This window comes from Phacochoerus africanus, chromosome 14 (assembly GCF_016906955.1).
Source record: "Phacochoerus africanus isolate WHEZ1 chromosome 14, ROS_Pafr_v1, whole genome shotgun sequence".
Classification (NCBI taxonomy): Eukaryota; Metazoa; Chordata; class Mammalia; order Artiodactyla; family Suidae; genus Phacochoerus; species Phacochoerus africanus.
In genome coordinates, this window is record NC_062557.1 from 16074537 (window position 1) to 16080837 (window position 6301).

Sequence of the window (6301 nt, forward strand, 5' to 3'; positions counted from 1 at the left end):
CAGAAATATACCTGAAACAGATTCTCACACGTACAGATTCTAATTTTAAGCCTTTTATGTTGAAGAAAAGAAGCATGGCAAAATTCAAGGTTATGTGTAGGGAGAATAGCCAAGATACAAATGCCATACATATGTCACCTTACTCTCCAATATGCTTCACAAATAACTTACATTTATTTTTGCTGTATGAATACTTTGGAATAAAAGGTAATTTAGCATCAATTCTTAAGTTAACTAAAAAGACTTCACACCTCAGATTATCTGAAATCAAGGGTTGTCAGTGTCACACTGTGTACTTATCCAGAAGGTTTTCTTTTTGAGATGAAGTATGTGGACAAGAGTCCTTCTAATTCTTAATTTGGATGATCACTTCATCGGCTAAGAGGTTGCCCCAGGACTTCAATGGAAACTTCCACTCCACTTCCCAGTGAATGAATGCCATTTTCCTTACACAGCCTTGAGGAACAGAACTAGCCTATCCCATTGCAGTGCTAATAATAGCCTGACGTGCTCTATGTTCAAAAAGAATTTAGAAATAAATAATGCTAGATTGTAGGAACTGTAATGACCTTTACTTGCAATTTCCTTATAAAAAGGTATAACATGTCCCAGGTGCCACCCCCCACCCCCCAAAAATAACGCGGACAGCGAGTAAAATGAATAAAACTGTAATAGGAACTGAGGTTCTGCTTTTGTGCCATTTTTCCATCTGGTACGTGCCTGTTTCATCAGCGTCACAGGGCCTGGGCAAAAGTAGGCAGGGTGGTGTTAGACCAATATTTTGTAAACCCATAAAGCTCAATGCTGAGTAAGAAGAAAGCTTAGATTTAACTAAACGTTTGCACTTGGAATGCTTCCAGGTCGAAGAGACCTCATGGGAGTGGGGGACTTTGTTTGACCCTTACAGTTTTTTCTAAAAACTGAATTGGTTGCCAGCATTCACAAATCAGGATATTTCGTAAAAACAGAAACAAACACAGACCTGCACTTCTGTCTTCCTGAGCATCTGAACCATCGGGGCACAGCAGCTGCATCATCGTACCTTGGAAGAGGGACGGGAGTGGGTGTCCGTGGTCGCCCTCCCAGGCGCTGAGTTGCCCCAGCCCACTTTGCGCACGCGCGTTTGCTGCTCGGCGCTTGGCTGTGTGTTCGTGGGAGGCCCTGGTGATGACCCACTTGCTCCAGCTGTGCGTCAATGAAGAAAAGCCTGATCCGACTCAGATGTTCGCCTCTTTGGGCTCCCTCCCTATCCTTTCCACTAAAACCCTACGTAAGTACAGAGTTTCCGATCCTGATTGAACCTCCAATGAGAGGCACTTTGGGTCATTGCCCCAGATCAGAATCACTTCAAAGTTATCACTCCTGGAGATTTTCTGGGAAATAAGGGTTCAGAGTCTTTTGTTTTGTTTTGTCTTTTTAGGGCCAAGCTAGGGGGCCAATCGGAGCTGTAGCTGCTAGCCTACATCACAGCCACAGCAACACGCGGGATCCGAGCTGCATCTGCGACCTACACCACAGCTCATGGCAACAGCGAATCTTTAACCCACTGAGCAAGGCCGGGGATCGAACCTGTGTCCTCATGGATGCTGGTCAGATTCATTTCCGCTGAGCCACAACAAGAACTCCAGGTTCAGAGTCTTTACTAGAAGTTTCTGCCTAATCTTGGTTGAACTGGGTAATGTATCTCAGTTGGGAATGAGAATAATTCTGGGACCAAGTGGGAAAAACACTTGTGACGGTATTATTGAAATGTTTCTCTGTATATGAGATGGGGAAGAAAACAATTTCCGGATTCTGGACCCCACTCTACTTCAAACGACCTGTAGGACCCGAGGTGCGTCACTTAACTCATTAGCCTCTGTTTCATCCGTAAAGTGAAGGGGGTGTTTTTGCATTCAGTGCCCAGACCATGCACTAGAATCACCTGGGGGATTTTTAAAAATACTGATGCCCCAGACCACCTGAATCTGATTCTCCGAGATGGGGGTCCAGGAGTCAGTGTTTTCCCAACATTCCTCTCCGTGATTCGGAGGCAAGGAGAGCAAGATAATGCCACAGTATCTCCAAAGAGAGACATGATTCGACCTGACTTCCAAGGTTCCTTCCCATCCTGCAATTCTCTGGTTTCAGTGCTTGTGGGGGTGGGGGCCGGCAGGAAATAGCCATTTGCCCTGTGACTTTCTCCTTTGAGTCAGGTAGCCAGCAAAGGGTATACATTTCACATTAAACAAAGTTTTTGTTTTTTGTTTTTTGTTTTTCCATTAAATCACTAAAAGAAGCTCAGACTAGAAACCCTATTTCTAACACCCATTCCCACATTCAATCTCCACAACCATATTCGGGCATCATTTGTCCAGGGGCACTGATTCTCACATGGTACATATTTTTGTCCTGGAGGAGGTATCTAAATTTAAAGAAGGTATTTAAATTTAAAGATACCAGGGAGTGGTGCAGTGGGTTCAGTGGCATCTCTGCAGTGCACCCAGACGTGGGTTTGATCCCCGGCCTGGATCCAACAGTCGGTTAAAGGATTCGACCCACACCACAGCTGTGCCTCAGATCTGGGAGGAACTCCATATGCCTCAGGGCAGCCAAAAAAGGAAAAAAAAAAAAACGATACCAAGGTGCAGCCACTATGGAAAACAGTATGCAGGTTCCTTAACTAACGAAAAACAAAACTACTATATAGTCCAGCAATTCCACTCCTGGGCATATAACCGGAAAACATGAAAATTCTAATTCAGGGAGTTCCCATTGTGGCTCAGGGATAATGAACCCAGCTAGTAACCATGAGGATGCAAGTTCAATCCCTGGTCCTGCTCAGTGGGTTAAGGATCTGGCATTTCTGTGAGCTTCAGTGTATGTTCGAGACACAGCTAAAATCTGGCGTTGCTTTGGCTGCGGTGTAGGCTGGCAGCTGTAGCTCTGATTGAACCCCTAGCCTGGGAACCTCCATATACCACAGGTGCAGCCCTTTAAAAAAAAATTCTAGGAGTTCCCGTCATGGCGCAGCGGTTAACGAATCCGACTGGGAGCCATGAGGTTGAGGGTTCGATCCCTGCCCTTGTTCAGTGGGTTAACAATCCGGTGTTGCCGTGAGCTGTGGTGTAGGTTGCAGACGCGGCTCGGATCCCGTGTTGCTGTGGCTCTGGCATAGGCTGGCAGCTGTAGCTCCAATTAGACCCCTAGCCTGGGAACCTCCATATGCCGTGGGAGCGGCCCAAGAAATGGCAAAAAGACAAAAAAAAAAAAAAACTAATTCAAAATTCCTAATTTTCAAAAAGATACATGCATCCCAATGTTCACAGCTGTGCTGTTTACAATAGCCAAGATATGGAAGCAACCTAAATGTCCATCAACAGAGGAGTGGCTAAAGAAGATGTGATAGATATATACAATGAAATACTACTGAGCCATTAAAAAGGAGGAGATAATGCCATTTGCAGCAAGATGGATGGACCTAGAGATTATCACACTAAGTGAAGTAAATCAAAGACAAATATCATATATTTCTATGTGGAATCTAAAAGAAATGATACAAATGAACTTATTTAAAAAACAGAAAGAGATTCAGAGACACAAAAACAAATTGTTGGTTACCCAAGGGGGACGGGGGAGGAGAGATAAATTAGGAGTTTGGGATTAACAGATGTGCACCACTATATATAAAATAGATAAATAACAAGGACCTACTGTATAACACAGGGAACTATATTCAATACTTGTAAAAACCTAAAATGGAAAAGAATATGAAAAATTAAATGTATTGGATCACTTTGCTGTACATCTGAAACTAATACAGCACTGTAAATCAACTATATCTCAATTTAAAAAAAAGATCCCAAAAGCTTCATAGTAAGATAACTGCTAGCCACACACTCTGCTTGAACACTTAGAATGTGGTGAGTCCTGATTGCGACGTGCTGGAGTTGAAAAACATGCGTTGACCTTTGCACACTTAGTACAAAAAAAGTAAAATATCTCGTTAATAACTTCACATCAATCACAGGTTGAAATGACAGTGTTTTAATATAGTGAGTTTAATAGAATATATTACTAAACTGAAATTCTCCTGTTTGCTTTTATTTTTCTAAATGTGATTTACTAGAAAATTTTAAATGATTTAGGTTGCTCCCATTATATTTCTCCTGCACAGTGCCAATTGAGAGAGGTCCACTTTCTGAAACGTCCATTGAATTTCATAGAGTTTAAAAGAAGACAGCTCCTTGGAATGCACTAAGGTGGGGTTTGAAAAACCTTTCATTACTAGCCTTTACTGTTCAGGATCCTACAAGGGGACTATCCTTTTTTTTTTTTTTTTTTTTAAGGGTTGCACCTGCAGCATATGGAGGTTCCCAGGCTAGGGGTTGAATCGGAGCTGTAGCCACTAGCCTACGCCAGAGCCACAGCAACACGGGATCTGATCCGTGTTTGCGACCTACACCACAGCTCATGGCAACGCCGGATCCTTAACCCACTGAGCAAGGCCAGGGATCGAACCCACAACCTCATGGTTCCTAGCTGGATTTGTTTCCGCTGCGCCACGACGGGAACTCCAGAAGGGGACTATGCTGAATAGAACTGACTGAGCCTACACAACTTCATCTGGGTAAGGGTACATAAAGGAAATCAAAAGCAGTGCTCTCTGCCAATAAGATACTTTTGTACGGTCGAATATTGCCCTCGGGAGAATCCTAGTGGACAACTTCAAGGGAAAATGATGCGAAGGTTACTGATCATTTTCCTCTTCCTTCACCCAGCATGAGGAATAGAATTTCCCTACATCTACCTGTCCACGATGCGGCCCCCATTCACGCACTCACTCATGCCAGTTCTGTCCTGAAGCTGGGAAAATGCAAATGGTAAAAAGTGAACTAGTGAGCGCCTTTATTTGGGGGACAGCATCTAAAGGTCTCCCCCGCGGCAGCTTTGTTTTTTATCACTGGTGTCTCAAATGCTTCAGAGCAGTTGTTTCTGCAGCCTTGTGAAATTTCCAGCCAAAAGCGTTCAGATTAGCAGGAATGGGGCCCCCACCCTTGCTTTATCACGCAGCCACAATAGAGGGCCGGGAGGGAAAAACACGTAAAGCTGAATGTTTGGAAACAGGGCCAGTTGAAGTGCAGAAAGAGCAGGCAACCATCCAGAATATGTGAATTCGGAGGCGCCAAGAGTGCTCCAGCACACTAAGAAACCGCTTTTCTTCTTAGCTGGCTGAAGCTCTTTTCGCTAAAGGCTTTGAAGCCTCAGAAACATTCGGCTCCCAGGTGCCCCCACCCCCACCAGCCCCACCCTATATTAGTCATCCGAACCTGAACACAAGTTCTTCTCAGAGCAGTTCGGTTCTAGAAGTATTGTGTGACCACATGTGGCTGCCCTAAGCAGACTGTGATAAGTCAGTTAGGAGCTCCCTGTCAGACAGGGAGGGAAAGGAGCATGGGGGAGGGAGGGGAAGGGCAGAGATGGAAGGTGGGGGAGACTCATGGCCAACGTCATGTCCCTCTGGTCAAGCCAGCGTCTGGCACTGTGAGAAATGCTTCCATCCGAAGGGAACCAACACACCAGCAGGCAACACTGAGCAGGGCCTCTGGCAGCACTTGCAGGTGCTTCATTCCTCACCGTGAGAACCATTCTTTCCCCTCTTTCCATCTCCCCCTCCCCCAGTCCCAGGCCCACAGCCTCCTCTGCTGTAGGGCGGGCTCCCTGGTCTTGTTTACTTTCCTTCCTCCCCCACAAGCACAAAGCCTGCGTCTTATTGCCCTAAGTCCCCCAGAACCCAGCACAGCACTTGGCACTTAAGTGGTTAATATGAGTTTGATGAGTGACTATATGACTGCACCTCCTGGCCTCCTGAGGGACACCAGGAGAGGCTATCATCCTGCTGGTGGCACTCAGTTCCAAACCCTTGCCTCCAACGCTGCCTGTGTTTCTGAACCCTGGACACAACCTTCTGAAACAAAGATGAAGGGGAAGAGGCGTGGGACAGGTCAGGGCATGAAGATGCTGCCACCGATGTGTACACACACCTATTCAGATGCTGCCAGGACATTTCTTGGCCCTTTCCCTGGGACAAGCATTACTGTTTTACCCCCAACCTCAGTAGGTTGGTTTTTTTTTTAATGAGAAAGACCACTATTAGGACTTGTTTTGCTCCGCTTTTTATCGAAATAAATAAAAAGCAGGGTGTCTCAAAACTCTACCCCCACCCTAGTAGATTATTATACTTTTTGACTCACCACCGTTTGCCAGCACTTGTGATGTTCGGCAAGTAAGCGCCTGGCACTCAGAGAGCTCACAGTTCCAG

General features: G+C 45.4%; 1 long non-coding RNA gene across 1 annotated transcript in view; it reads right to left on the reverse strand.

Annotated features, from left to right (window-relative positions):
• LOC125114403 (uncharacterized) overlaps positions 1-1088 on the reverse strand; it is a 63467-nt gene extending 62379 nt beyond the window's left edge. Inside the window, exon 1 of the long non-coding RNA XR_007131784.1 lies at positions 983-1088. This is a non-coding gene — a long non-coding RNA (uncharacterized LOC125114403). The remainder of the gene's footprint in view (positions 1-982) is intronic.
• Between the last annotated feature and the right edge of the window lie 5213 nt (positions 1089-6301).